This window comes from Oncorhynchus clarkii, chromosome 28 (assembly GCF_045791955.1).
Source record: "Oncorhynchus clarkii lewisi isolate Uvic-CL-2024 chromosome 28, UVic_Ocla_1.0, whole genome shotgun sequence".
In the NCBI taxonomy this organism is placed as follows: Eukaryota; Metazoa; Chordata; class Actinopteri; order Salmoniformes; family Salmonidae; genus Oncorhynchus; species Oncorhynchus clarkii.
Genome location: NC_092174.1, coordinates 49,464,034 through 49,478,858, shown reverse-complemented (window position 1 = coordinate 49,478,858; position 14,825 = coordinate 49,464,034). Strand labels below are relative to the sequence as shown.

The following is a 14,825-nucleotide window of genomic DNA, read 5'->3' as shown; positions in this document are numbered from 1 at the left end:
AGCTGAGTTATCATGCCAACACATTTAGACATTGGTCAGCCTCCAACCTCATTTGTGCGGACTACCTAAATAACATTGAATATTGGAAAGGAACTCCTTTAACTTCTCTTACACAGGCTGTATGAGGTTGGGTTTATGTAGGCTACATTGCCATGTGATTTGCCCAATACCATAATTTCAACGTGACGCTAGATATACTATCATTCATCCATGGTTGATTCAATCTTTGGAAGCTTATAAGTGGTTATCATTCGCCCTATAAATAGGATGCCAAAGATATTAATAATACAATTTCCTTTGGATATTGTCTTGTATATTAAGGATGGTTGGTTGATTTCAAATGTAATCTACAAGTTTTTAAAATGTTGGATTCACGCCTCCATCTCAACCAAAAATCCAAGTTAAAGAATAGGACTACATCAAATCAAACTTTATTTGAAGTGCATTTAAAGTTTGATTTGCGCAACATGATGGTGTTGGGCAAATCAGATGTCAACGTAGCCTACATAAACCCAACCCCAGCTAACAACAAACATTCCCCCAACTTTAGAGTTCCCTTATTAAGAGTCTCTTAAGAGGTTTTCATATGAATGTTCCCGTGATGTGCATGGAATGTTTTCAAGAGACCATTCCCTTAATATGAAGTAGAACTTAGCCAGAACATAGTTACCATGTTCTCAGAACCTACTATATTAATGTTCTAGACATGTTTCATTGGAACGTTGCAAGAACATTGGTGTCCGAAGAAAAAATCTTTACACATCACATTACCGAGCCAATCAAGGCCCTGATTGGTTAACCACTGATCCATTCATAGCTCTCTGTCTGTTGGCAAGGTTAGGGATACACACACAGTGTTTTAACATAGTGTTTTTAACATTTCGTTTTTAACATATAGTGCTTTTAACATCATTTTTTAAACATAGCGGTTTTAACTTACATATTTGACTTACATGATTACATTGTGGATGTTCATTTATAAACTAATTATTATTCAGCATGTCCTCACCTGGGATTTGAACTCCCAACATTGGTTCACGGTACTCCGATCTCTGTTTCAGGTATTAGTTCATCTGACTATTCTCATCATTGATTTGATCAAAGGCCCTTTCCTGAAGAAACCCTACCCCCTCCTCCCTAGGTACTTGTGTAGATCTGAAACAACCTGATTGGTGTAATCAATAGGGTGAATGCACTTTGAAGTCAGTCTCAGCTCTGTTAAAAGTACACTCATGGTGATTCAGGAGTATCATTAAAACAGGTTAACATGCCCCACCAACATTAGACAACAATACAGAAAACCATTCAATTGTTGAAATAAGTAAATCAAATCAATGATGAGAGAACAGTCAAATTGACTGCTAACTGACAGACATGGTGGTGGAGCAGGAATATCTGAAAGCTGTGAACCAAGAGGTTGTTTTGAGCTCAAATCCCAGGTGTTGGATAATAATTACTGTATAAATGAACATTCACAATGTAATCAGGTATGTAAAATATGGAAGTTAAAAGCACTGTGTGAGTATCCCTAACCAACAGACAATGTCTAAATGATAACTCCACTGTCTCGAACATAGATGGGTTACAAAGTTAACAGGGTACACAGAGGTAGGCATCTGGGTTAGAGCTGGTCGATATGGACAAAAATCCATATTGCATTAAATTGCCTGAATTGATACGGTAAATAGAATGCTTTAGAACACCCTGGACCACTGTTTCTACCCTTGAAACTACTACTACTAATGTGGTGGTTGTAGCCATTCATTGTCCCATTAACAATCACCCATATTAGCAAACTTATTTCATTTTAAACTTCACATTTCTCTAGTATAGGCTTCTTATCATAATGAACAAAATCAGCAAAATACCTGCGATAAGTGGTCAGTGTGGTCGGTGTTGAAAATGGTTTGTTTATCATCCCGGCTCTAATCTGGATGGTACATTTGTTACCGCTCATATACCAGTAGGAGTCACTGTTCAGACAGGAAATGTAGGACTGTGGCTCCACATTTTATTTCAATATACCACTAATGTTTACTGTGTTTAGGTTCATTGAAACAATCTTTTTTACATTTCTGTGTGAAATTTTCAATGCAATTTTCAATGTATACATAGTTCTGATGATTATGTTGAAATTAGATTGACTTAATCGGGTTGTTACATCAATGTTAATTAAATTGAAGTTTTGCCCCAATTTACAACGCTGGTTGAAATGAGATGAAAATAGCACTGGTTGATGACTTTTTAAAACCAATGTATTTTTTTTTACATTGATTCCACTTCACAATACGTTGGCAAAGTGCATTGAAACAACGTTGATTCAGCCAGTATGTGCCCAGCGGGTGGTGTCTGCATGTTCGCTAGTAAAATGGACCCAGACCAGGGAAAATAGGGAGATGGGGGATGATATTTGGATATTTGTAGCATTACCAAACAGCCTCTTTACGATTTGTATGTTGGTTCATTAAGAACTGACATACGAGGAATATCGGTAGGCTGACTTCACCATCACCAGCTGGATGGGGGTGGAGGAGGAGGAAGAGGAGGAGGGGGGGATTCCGTACAGGAAAAAAATCCTGATGTCACTCAATCACAACTCGTATTACAGAATAAAACCTATAGATATCTACATGGCATAGGCTGTTGTGCGAGACGAACACAGAGAACCCGTTGAATAACCATCAGCCCAGAACACAACATCACATCAATAGAAAGTGCCATGATGAAGAGTGAACAGAAAAAGACGCAGTCGTTACGAAGCTTACAGCTCCATCCATCCATCGCCCTCTACCACCACTCGGCACAACCACCGTGACAGACCGTTTTAACCCGCCTAGCCCGCTCTTCTCCCGACCAGACCAGACCAGGACCCATCGGGAAACCAAATACTCACAGTTTCACCATGTATGCCCAGGGAGAAGAGGGAATTCTCTGCCAAGATTACATCCGTCGGCATACGACTTCTTCCACCCGACCGGCTGGGTGCTGTCAGTGCGCATGCGCATGCTGTAGTAGTAGTAGTAGCGGGAGCATAGCTCGGACGGTGGATGTCACAGATTGATCTCACAGCTCTACAGATGGAGACTGCTGCTGCTGTGCAGTATTTTAGATACCGAGGCGGTGCTACCGAGAGAGATGGACTCTCACTGTGGTGGAGGGGGGATTGGGCTAGGGTACTTCTGCTGTCATCTCGAGTCATATCCAATATGATGGACATAGGCCTTCCTTCATGTGTTTAGTAGAGGGACAGTCAAGCATACGTATGTTCAAGCCAGAAACATAGGCTAGAACCCGACATGATCAGAAAGAAACCACAGTGTTCTCAGTGGATTAATAGGTTCCGATGAGAAGATACACAATTAAAGTCATGCTGCTGTCTATGGTGCTGAAACAGCAAGGCTTGAACAGACAACTGGAGTAACCAGTTAAAAGGTTCACAGTAGCAGTCTGGTTAGAAGGGTTACTATAGTTCCTAACTCTAGGAGTCTGAAACAGGTTCACAGTAGCAGTCAGACTGGTTAGAAGGGTTACTATAGTTCCTAACTCTAGGAGTCTGAAACAGGTTCACAGTAGCAGTCAGACTGGTTAGAAGGGTTACTATAGTTCCTAACTCTAGGAGTCTGAAACAGACTGTATCCTCTGGAATGAGCTGATCACTCTCCTTCAGTGACATCTTCTGTCCTCATAGGCCTACAGTCTGTCACTGAGGTGAAAGACAACAGTGATCTCTACAGGATAACTGACATACTGGAGCAAACTCAAACCTTGCTTAAAAAATTATTTATATGCCTTTATTTAACTAGGCAAGTCAGTTAAGAACAAATTATTATTTAGAATGACAGCCTACCCCAGTGAGCCACCCTATGGTTCTCCGAATCACAGCTGGTTGTGAACCTGCCTGGATTTGAACCAGGGTGTCTGTAGTGACACCTCAAGTGCTGAGATGCAGTGCCTTAGAGTGCTGCGCCACTCAGGAGCTCCCTGAGTTTCAGTGGAATAATTTGCTGGAATAATGTTTGAAACATGTTTGTGTCTTCATGTTTTCCAGATGTCTCAGTAGAGTTGTGTGAAAACAGGTAGCCTGTTGCTATGTTGCATTTATGTGAATGAGTGAGTAAAAAATAAAAAATACTCACACAGTGCTGAGGATGTTCTCTTTTTAACAAGTTGAATATGACGCATTGTTGAGCATAATCTCAATCACTAGACAGACACTAGATGGCCCTGTGTGCTCACCAACACACTATCAGACACTACATATACTAATACTAAATGCAGAATGTTGTAAAAAAAAGCAATCAAGCCTGGAATTCATGTCATTTTGGCATTTGTCTGTTACGGCTACTGACGTATCAGTTATGGTAGCCTATTGGTAATCTCTACTACATGACCAAAGGCTTTCCACTAGATGTTGGGACATTGCTGCGGGGACGTGCTTCCATTCAGCCAAAAAAGCATTAGTGAGGTCGGCACTGATGTTGAGCGATTAGGCCTGACTCGCAGTCGGCGTTCCAATTCATCCCAAAGGCTTTCGATGGAGTTGAGGTCAGGGCTCTGTGTAGGACAGTCAAGTTCTTCCACAAACCATTTCATTATGGACCTTTGTGCACGGAGGCATTGTCATGCAGAAACAGGAAATGGCCTTCCCCAAACTGTTTCTACACGCTTGGAAGCTCAGAATTGTCTAGAATGTTATTGCATGCTGTAGTGTTAAGATTTTCCTTCACTGGAACTAAGGGGCCTAGCCCGAACCATGGAAAACAGCCCCAGACCATTATTCCAGTGCCAAACTTTGCAGTTGGCACTGCATTCGGGCAGGTAGCGTTTTCCTGGCATCCATCAAACCCAGATTCGTCTATCGGACTGCCAGATGGTGAAGTGTGATTCCTCACTCCAGAGAATGCATTTCCACAGCAATGGCGGCGAGCGTTACATCAATTCAGTCGACGCTTGGCATTGCACATGGTAACCTTAGACTTGTGTGCGGCTGCTCGGACATGGAATCCCATTTTATGAAGCTCCCGGCGAACAGTTCTTGTGATGACGTTGCTTCCAGAGGCAGTTTGAAACTTGGTAGTGAGGTTTGCAACCGAGGACAGCACTCCGCCCTTCAGTACTCTGCGGTCCCGTTCTGTGAGCTTGTGCGGTCTACCACTTCGCAGGCTGACCCATTGCTGCACCTAGATGTTTCCACTTCACATTAACAGCACTTACAGTTGACCAGGGCAGCTCTAGCAAGGCATGGCTGTGTGCTCGATTTTATACACCTGTCAGCAATGGGTGTGACTGAAATACCAAAATCCACTAATTTAAAGGGGTGTCCACATACACTATACTGTATATACAAAGTATTTCCAAAGTTAGTCCTATTATATGTTAGATCTAAGACAGGTCTTGTCTTGCCATTGAGTTCACATTGGTTTCATCCAAAATGGCACCCTACTCCCTATATAGTGCACTTGCCCTGGTCAAAAGAAGTACACTGCATAGGGAATAGGGTAGCATTTAGGATGCAGCCCCCCGACAGTCCCTGAGTACTCCCTGCCTGGGGGAAGTGTATGATCAGAAAGACAGGAGGGTGATGGATCCATATGAAGTCTGTGGAAACACCCCAGCAGAAGTTCTGACTACTAGATAGTCAAATCAAAAAGTATTTGTCACGCGCTGAATACAACAAGTGTAGACTTTACCGTTAAACACTTACTTATAAGGCCTTTCCCAACAATGCAGTTAAGCAGTAAGAAAATTAACACATAGATACAAATAAAATAACACAATAAAATAAAGACCACGAGGCTATATACAGGCTATATAGGAGTACTGGAGTACTGGTACCGAGTCAGTGTACTGGGGCAGTTGGGGTGAGTGATTAAAGTACTATGTACATGTAGGATTGGTTAAGTGATTGATTGAGGTAATATGTACATGTAGGTTTGGTTAGGTGATTGATTGAGGTAATATGTACATGTAGGTATGGTTAGGTGATTGGGGTATTATGTACAGTCGTGGCCAAAAGTTTTGAGAATGACACAAATATTAATTTCCACAAAGATTGCTGCTTCAGTGTCTTTAGATATTTTTGTCAGATGTTACTATGGAATACTGAAGTATAATTACAAGCGTTTCATAAGTGTCAAAGGCTTTTATTGACAATTACATGAAGTTGATGCAGAGTCAATATTTGCAGTGGTGACCCTTCTTTTTCAAGACCACTGCAATCTGCCCTGGTATGCTGTCAATTAACTTCTGGGCCACATCCTGACTGATGGCAGCCCATATTTGCATAATCAATGCTTGGAGTTTGTCAGAATTTGTGTGTTTTTGTTTGTCCACTCGCCTCTTGAGGATTGGACAATGGGATTAAGGTCTGGGGACACAAAATATCAATGTTTTGTTCCCCGAGCCACTTAGTTATCACTTTTGCCTTATGGAAAGGTGCTCCATCATGCTGGAAAAGGCATTGCTCGTCACCAAACTGTTACTGGATGGTTGGGAGAAGTTGCTGTGCTTTGGCAAAGTGGGTGGGGTTATATCCTTTCTGTTTGTCCCTGTCTGGGGGTGTCCTCGGATGGGGCCACAGTGTCTCCTGACCCCTCTTGTCTCAGCCTCCAGTATTTATGCTGCAGTAGTTTATGTGTCGGGGGGCTAGGGTCAGTTTGTTATATCTGGAGTACTTCTCCTGTCCTATTCGGTGTCCTGTGTGAATTTAAGTGTGCTCTCTCTAATTCTCTCTTTCTCTCTTTCTTTCTCTCTCTCGGAGGACCTGAGCCCTAGGACCATGCCTCAGGACTACCTGACATGATGACTCCTTGCTGTCCCCAGTCCACCTGGCCGTGCTGCTGCTCCAGTTTCAACTGTTCTGCCTTATTATTATTGGACTATGCTGGTCATTTATGAACATTTGAACATCTTGGCCATGTTCTGTTATAATCTCCACCCGGCACAGCCAGAAGAAGACTGGCCACCCCACATAGCCGGGTTCCTCTCTAGGTTTCTTCCTAGGATTTGGCCTTTCTAGGGAGTTTTTCCTAGCCACCGTGCTTCTACACCTGCATTGCTTGCTGTTTGGGGTTTTAGGCTGGGTTTCTGTACAGCACTTTGAGATATCAGCTGATGTACGAAGGGCTATATAAATACATTTGATTTGATTTGATTTGATTTTGCTCTCAGAGGATGTGTTGGTACCATTCTTTATTCATGGCTGTGTTCTTAGTCAAAATTGTGAGTGAGCCCACTCCCTTGGCTGATAAGCAACCCCACACATGAAAGGTCTCAGGATGCTTTACTGTTGGCATGACACAGGACTGATGGTAGTGCTCACCTTGTCTTCTCTGGACAAGCTTGTTTCAGGATGCCCCAAACAATCGGAAAGGGGATTCAGAGAAAATGACTTTACCCCAGTCCTCAGCAGTCCAATCCCTGTACCTTTTGCAGAATATCAGTCTGTCCCTGATGTTTTTCCTGGAGAGAAGTGGCTTCTTTGCTGCCCTTCTTGACACCAGGCCATCCTCCAAAAGTCTTCGCAAAACTGTAAGTGCAGATGCACTCACACCTCCCTGCTGCCATTCCTGAGCAAGCTCTGTACTCGTGGTGCCCCGATCCCGCAGCTGAATCAACTTTAGAAGACGGTCCTAGCGCTTGCTGGACTTTCTTGGGCGCCTGAAAGCCTTCTTCACAACAACTGAACCGCTCTCCTTGAAGTTCTTGATGATCAGATAAATGATTTAGGTGCAATCTTACTGGCAGCAATATCCTTGCCTGTGAAGCCCTTTTTGTGCAAAGCAATGACGCCATGTGTTTCCTCGCTGGTAACCATGGTTGACAGAGGAAGAACAATGATTCCAAGCACCACCCTCCTTTTGAAGCTTCCAGTCTGTTATTCGAACTCAATCAGCATGACAGAGTGATCTCCAGCCTTGTCCTCGTCAACACACACCTGTGTTAATGAGAGAATCACTGACATGTCAGCTGGTCCTTTTGTGGCAGGGCTGAAATGCAGTGGAAATGTTTTTTGGGGGATTCAGTTAATTTGCATGGCAAAGAGGGTCTTTGCAATTAATTGCAATTCATCTGATCACTCTTCATAACATTCTGGAGTATATGCAAATTGCCATCATACAAACTGAGGCAGAAGACTTTGTGAAAATTCATATTTGCGTCGTTCTCAAAATTTTGGGCCACAACTGTATATACTGTACTCTATACCATGTACTGCATCTTGCCTACGCCATTCTGTACCATCACTATTTCATATATCTTCATGTACATTTTCTTATTAATTATTTTACACTTGTGTGTATAAGGTAGTTGTTGTGAAATTGTTAGATTACTTGTTAGATGTTACTGCATGGTCAGAACTAGAAGCAAAAGCATTTCGCTACACTCTCATTAACCATCTGCTAACCATGTGTATAACATTTTATTTGATTTGACTGTATTATAGTCTAACTAAACCCTCCTTTCAAACTACATCCCTGTTAGAGCAGTGGTGACTGTGTGTATCTGTTAGAGCAGTGGTGACTGTGTGTATCTATTAGAGGAGTGGTGACTGTGTGTATCTATTAGAGGAGTGGTGACTGTGTGTATCTGTTTGAGCAGTGGTGACTGTGTGTATGTATTAGAGCAGTGGTGACTGTGTGTATCTGTGAGGGTTAGAGCAGTGGTGACTGTGTGTATCTGTGAGGGTTAGAGCAGTGGTGACTGTGTGTATCTGTGAGGGTTAGAGCAGAGGTGACTGTGTGTATCTGTTAGAGCAGTGGTGACTGTGTGGATCTGTTAGAGCAGTGGTGACTGTGTGTATCTGTTAGAGCAGAGGTGACTGTGTGTATCTGTTAGAGCAGTGGTGACTGTGTTTATCTGTTAGAGCAGTGGTGACTGTGTGTATCTGTTAGAGCAGTGGTGACTGTGTATATCTGTGAGGGTTAGATCAGTGGTGACTGTGTGTATCTGTTAGAGTTGTGGTGACTATGTGTATATGTTAGAGCAGTGGTGACTGTGTGTATCTGTGAGGGTTAGAGCAGCGGTGACTGTGTGTATCTGTGAGGGTTAGAGCACATGTAACTGTGTGTATCTGTTAGAGCAGTGGTGACTGTGTGTATCTGTTAGAACAGTGGTGACTGTGTGTATCTATTAGAGCAGTGGTGACTGTGTGTATCTGTTAGAGCAGTGGTGACTGTGTGTATCTGTTAGAACAGTGGTGACTGTGTGTATCTATTAGAGGAGTGGTGACTGTGTGTATCTGTTAGAGCAGTGGTGACTGTGTGTATCTATTAGAGCAGTGGTGACTGTGTGTATCTATTAGAGCAGTGGTGACTGTGTGTATCTATTAGAGGAGTGGTGACTGTGTGTATCTGTGACGGTTAGAGCAGGGGTGACTGTGTGTATCTGTGACGGTTAGAGCAGGGGTGACTGTGTGTATCTGTTAGAGTAGTGGTGAATGTGTGTATCTATTAGAGTGGTGGTGACTGTGTGTATCTGTTAGAGCAGTGGTGACTGTGTGTATCTGTGAGGGTTAGAGCATATGTAACTGTGTGTATCTGTTAGAGCAGTGGTGAGTGTGTTTATCTATTAGAGCAGTGGTGACTGTGTTAACTGTTAGAGCAGTATTGACTGTGTGTATCTGTTAGAGCAGTGGTGACTGTGTTTATCTGTTAGAGCTGTGGTGACTATGTGTATCTGTGAGGGTTAGAGCAGACGTAACTGTGTGTATCTGTGAGAGCAGTGGTGACTGTGTGTATCTGTTAGAGCAGTGGTGACTGTGTGTATCTGTGAGGGTTAGAGCAGTGGTGACTGTGTGTATCTGTTAGAGCAGTGGTGACTGTGTGTATCTGTGAGGGTTAGAGCAGTGGTGACTGTGTGTATCTGTTTGAGCAGTGGTGACTGTGTGGATCTGTTAGAGCAGTGGTGACTGTGTGTATCTGTTAGAGCAGTGGTGACTGTGTGTATCTGTGAGGGTTAGAGCAGTGGTAACTGTGTTTATCTGTTAGAGCAGTGGTGACTGTGTGTATCTGTGAGGGTTAGAGCATATGTAACTGTGTGTATCTGTTGGAGCAGTGGTGAGTGTGTTTATCTATTAGAGCAGTGGTGACTGTGTTTAACTGTTAGAGCAGTATTGACTGTGTGTATCTGTTAGAGCAGTGGTGACTGTGTTTATCTGTTAGAGCTGTGGTGACTATGTGTATCTGTGAGGGTTAGAGCAGATGTAACTGTGTGTATCTGTGAGAGCAGTGGTGACTGTGTGTATCTGTTAGAGCAGTGGTGACTGTGTGTATCTGTGAGGGTTAGAGCAGTGGTGACTGTGTGTATCTGTTAGAGTAGTGGTGAGTGTGTGTATCTGTGAGGGTTTGAGCAGTGGTGAATGTGTGTATCTGTTAGAGCAGAGGTGACTCTGTGTATCTATTAGAGCAGTGGTGACTGTGTGTATCTGTGAGGGTTAGAGCAGTGGTGACTGTGTGTATCTGTTAGAGCAGTGGTGACTGTGTGTATCTATTAGAGCAGTGGTGACTGTGTGTATCTATTAGAGCAGTGGTGACTGTGTGTATCTGTTAGAGCAGTGGTGACTGTGTGTATCTGTTAGAGCAGTGGTGACTGTGTGCATCTGTTAGAGCAGTGGTGACTGTGTGTATCTATTAGAGCAGTGGTGACTGTGTTTATCTGTTAGAGCAGTGGTGACTGTGTGTATCTGTGAAGACAGTGGTGACTGTGTGTAACTGTGAGGGTTAGAGCAGTGGTGACTGTGTGTATCTGTGAGGGTTAGAGCAGTGGTGACTGTGTGTATCTGTGAAGACAGTGGTGACTGTGTGTATCTGTGAGGTCAATGGTGTATAAGTGGGGCATGTCCTTAGTGACTAACATATCAAGCCTCATAAATGAAGCAAATAACATGCCTCTTAAATGGGTGGGCAACATCATCGATGGGGCTGTTGTGGAGCGGGTCGAGAGTGTCAATATCTTCGTTGTCCACACCAATATGGAATTAAAATGATCCACACACATCCAAACAGCACATCACATGCCTCTTTCCCCTCAGGAGGCTGAAAAGTTTGTCATGGGCCCTCAGATCTCTAAAGAATTCTACAGCTGCCCCATTGAGAGCATCTTGACTGGCTACGTCACAGCTTGGTATGGCAACTGCAAGGTGCCCGACCGTAAAGCGCTACAGAAGGTGGTGAGTACGGCACAGTATGTCACTGGGGCCGAGCTCCCTGCCATCCAGGACCTCTATACCAGGCGGTGTCAGAGACTCCAGCCACCCAAGCCATAGACAGGTCTTTCTGCTACTGTTCTCTCTGCTACCGCACGGCAAGCGGTTCCAGTGCACCAAGTCTGGAACCAACATATATGAAGCAACATAACAAGCTGCTCAGTTGAAGCAGATGCTAATCTACAGAACTGTTTTGCTAGCACAGACTGGTATTTGTTCCTGGATTCCTCCAATGGCATTGTGGAGTACACCACATCAGTCACTGACTTCATCAATAAGTACATCGATGACGTAGTCCCCACAGTGACTGTACGTACATACCCCAACCAGAAACCATGGATTTCAGGCAACATCCGCACTGAGCTAAAGGGTAGCTGCTGCTTTCAAGGAGAGGGACTCTAACCCAGAAGCTTATAAGAAATCCTGTTATGCCATCCGACGAACCATCAAACAGGCAATACAGTGTCAATACAAGACTAAGATCGAAACGTACTACACCGGTTCTGAAGGATGTGGCAGAGCTTAAAAACTATTACAGACAACAAAGGGAAGCACAGCCGAGAGCTGCCCAGTGATACGAGCCTACCTGACGAGCTAAATTACTTCTATGCTCGCTTTGAGGCAGGTAACAATGAAACATGCATGAGAGCATCAGCTGTTCCGGATGACTGTGTGTCTGCTTAAAACATGTTGGTATTACAGACTCAGACAGGGAGAGGTTGAAAATGTCAGTGAAGACACTAGGCCAGTCGGTACGGTCATGCTCGGAGTACACATCCTGGTAATCACAGAGAGCGTGATCACACCATAGTCCCTGTGCCCAAGAACACTAAGGTAACCTGCCTAAATGACTACCAACCTGTCTTTTGCCATAAAGTGCTTTGTAAGGCAAGTTATGGCTCACATCAACACCATTAACCCAGAAACCCTAGACCCACATCAATTTGCATATCGCCCCAACAGATCTACAGATGATGAAATCTCTTGCACTCCACACTGCCCTTTCCCACCTGGACAAAAGGAACACCTATGTGAGAATGCTATTCATTGACTACAGCTCAGCGTTCAACACCATTATGTCCTCAAAGCTCTTTACTAAGCTAAGGATCCTGGGACTAAACACCTCTCTCTGCAACTGGATCCTGGACTTCCTGACGGGCCGCCCCCAGGTGGTAAGGGTAGGTAACATCACATCTGCCGCGCTGTCCTTCCACATGGGGGCCCCTCAGGGGTGTGTACTTAGGTCCCTCCTGTACTCCCTGTTCACTCATGACTGCATGGTTAGGCACGACTCCAACACCATAATTAAGTTTGCAGATGACAAAACAGTGGTAGGCCTGATCACTGACAACGACGAGACAGCCTGTAGGGAGGAGGTCAGAGACCTGGCCGTGTGGTGCCAGGACAACAACCTCTCCTTCAATGTGATCAAGACAAAGGAGATGATTGTGGAACACAGGAAAAGGAGGACTCAGCACGCCCCCATTCTAATTGACAGGGCTGAAGTGGAGCAGGTTGAGAGTTTCAAGTTCCTTGGTGTCCACATCACCAACAAACTAACATGGTCCAAACACACCAAGACCGTTGTGTAGAGGGCACGACAAAACCTATTTCCCCTCAAGAGACTGAAAAGATTTGGCATGGGTCCTCAGATCTTCAAAAGGTTCTACAGCTGCACCATCGTGGTTGCATCACTGCCTGGTAGGGCAACTGCTTGGCCTCAGACAGCGAGACACTACAAAGGGTAATGTGTACGGCCCAGTGCATCACTGGGGCCAAGCTTCCTGCCATCCAGGACCTCTATACCAGTCGGACCTGTATACCCGGCTGATGTCAGAGGAAGGCCCTAAAAATTGTCAAAGACTTCAGCCACCCTGGTCATAGACTGTTCTCTCTGTAAAGGAGCACCAATTCTAGGTCCAGGAGGTTTCAAAACAGCTTCTACCCCCAAGCCATAAGACTCCTAAACATCTAATCAAATGGCTACCCAGACTATTTGCATTGCCCCCCCACTCCCTCTTTTACGCTGCTGCTAATCTCTAATCTCTGCTCATCTCTGTTATTATCTATGGTCACTTTAATAACTCTACCTACATGTATTACCACAATTACCTCAACTAACCAGTGGCCCAGCACATTGACTGTGTACTGTTACCACCTGTATGTAGCATTGCTATTGTTATTTTACTGCTGCTCTTTAATTATTTGTTACTTTTATTTCTTATTTTTGTAGCTATTTTTCATAAAACTGAATTGTTGGTTAAGGGCTTGTAAGTAAGCATTTCACTGTGAGGTCTACACCTGTTGTATTCGGCGCATGTGACAAATTCAATTTGATTTGACCCCCAAGCTAGACAAGGCTGCTAAATAGCTAATAAAATGGCTACCCGGTGCTACTGCATTGACCCTTTTTTAAAAAGTAACTCTCTTGCACTGACTGTGTGCACACACTGGACTCTACCCACACACTGGACTCTACCCACACACTGGACTCTACCCAAACACTGGACCCTACCCACACACTGGACTCTACCCACACACTGGACTCTACCCACACACTGGACTCTACCCAAACACTGGACCCTACCCACACACTGGACTCTACCCACACACTGGACTCTACCCACACGCTGGACTCTACCCACACACTGGACTCTACCCAAACACTGGACCCTACCCAAACACTGGACTCTACCCACACACTGGACTCTACCCACACACCGGACTCTACCCAAACACTGGACTCTACCCACAGTATACTGCTGTTACTGTCTATTATCTATCCTTTACCCCTACCTACAGTACACTGCTCTTACTGTCTATTATCTATCCTTTACCCCTACCTGTCACGTTCTGACCTTAATTATTTTGTTATGTCTTTATTTTAGAATGGTCAGGATGTGACATGGGTGGGTTGTCTATGTTCGTTTTTCTATGTTGTGTTTTGAGTTTGGCCTGGTATGGTTCTCAATCAGAGGCAGGTGTCGTTAGTTGTCTCTGATTGAGAATCATACTTAGTTAGCCTTTTTCTACCTGTGTTTCGTGGCTGTTTATTTTCTGTTCTCTGTTTGTATTTCACCGTTCAGGACCGTTTTCGTTTCATTCTCGTGTATTGTTGTTTTTGTTCATTTCCATTAAAAGAGAATATGAATACTTAGCACGCTGCACCTTGGTCCTCCTCTCTCTCTCCCAACGACGAGCGTTACACTACCTACAGTATAATGCTGCTACTGTCTATTATCTATCCTTTACCCCTACCTACAGTATACTGCTGTTACTGTCTATTATCTATCCTTTATCCCTACCTACAGTATACTGCTGTTACTGTCTATTATCTATCCTTTATCCCTACCTACAGTATACTGCTGTTACTGTCTATTATCTATCCTTTACCCCTACCTACAGTATACTGTTGTTACTGTCTATTATCTATCCTTTACCCCTACCTACAGTATACTGCTGCTACTGTCTATTATCTATCCTTTACCCCTACCTACAGTATACTGCTGTTACTATCTATTATCTATCCTGTTGTCTAGTCACTTTACCCCTACATATATGTATAGCTACCTGAATTACCTCGTACTCCTGCACATCTACTCCCTGTATATTGCCATGTTGT

The 14,825-nt window shown here is 43.9% G+C and overlaps 1 protein-coding gene across 1 annotated transcript in view; it reads right to left on the bottom strand.

The window, feature by feature from the left end:
- Positions 1-14,825, bottom strand: part of LOC139387099 (regulator of G protein signaling 20) — a 39,384-nt gene that overhangs the window by 20,914 nt on the left and 3,645 nt on the right. The gene's annotated exons all lie outside the window — the stretch shown is intronic.